The sequence below is a fragment of the Cyprinodon variegatus genome, unplaced genomic scaffold (assembly GCF_000732505.1).
Source record: "Cyprinodon variegatus isolate N-32 unplaced genomic scaffold, C_variegatus-1.0 Scaffold505, whole genome shotgun sequence".
NCBI lineage: Eukaryota > Metazoa > Chordata > Actinopteri > Cyprinodontiformes > Cyprinodontidae > Cyprinodon > Cyprinodon variegatus.
Window position 1 is genome coordinate 20176 of NW_015150958.1, and position 1165 is coordinate 21340.

The window sequence follows — 1165 nt, forward strand, 5'->3', positions numbered from 1 at the left end:
CACTTTAATTGGACTTTTCACTTTATTTGGATTTAGTTTTTACATATGCATAGATATACGTACATATATATATACAGAAGAGCTATATGTGTATATATTTTATCTCTTTTTATTGTTATTTTTTATCTTTATTATATTGTATAGTTGGATGTGTGTATATATCATGTAAAACTGTAACTGGAGCGTGTAACAAAAGTAATTTCCCTCTGAGATTATTAAAGTATTTCTGATTCTGATTCTGATTAATGACGTTAAGGTCGGAGGAATGCGACCTGGCCGTTCAGACACAGGTTTCATTTTAAAAGATCTGGTTCATATCACATTCAGGACCACATAGTCAAGTGGCCTGGAACGCATTGGAAAAAATCGTATCTGTGTTGTTCAGACAGCCATAAAAAGATCAGTTAGAGGTTGCATATGGGCCCAAAAATCGGATTTGGGTCACTTCAGGCTACAGTGTGAACGTAGAACTATGTGTCATGATTCAGAACAGAAGGACCTAATGTTCAGGTGAGAAAGACAGTGGGATTACTCAAAAAGCTTTTATTAAAACACTGGGCTGTGAGAACAGCTGCTAGGATTTCTAAGGAAGGACATTTGGAGAGAAGAAAAACACAGAGAAAACCGAAGAACGAGGTAGGATCCAGTCGGTTGGTTGGCAGCAAGAGTCCGAAGCCAGGTCAGGAAAACCGATCAGAACAGGAAGAGGCAGGCTCAGACATCCAGGAGTCTGAAGCCAGGTCTGGCAAAACGTTCAGATGGGAAGAGGCAGGCCCAGCAGTTGAGAGGCAAAACAGGTCAGGATCAGGAAATCAGAAACACGAAAGAACTCTAAAAACACTCTCACCAATGGCTAGGGAGACCAAGAAAATCTGGACCTGATGACTGGATGCAAGCAACTTAAATAGAGGCAGGAGCAGGTGGATCAGATGAGCAGTAATGACAAACTGGGCAGAGTTATGCAGGTAAATTGAATGAGTTATCAAGCCAGTCATCAGTGCCAAGATCATAGCACTATTCCTGATTAAAGATACTTTCAATTCAACTTTGCACGAGTCCTTTGGGAAAGCACCCTGCAGTGTGCCATCCTTCATGCACTTCATCCAGCAGGGTTTCCTAAACCCAGCAAATATGAATAAAAAGAGGTTAGAAAAAAATTCTCTAA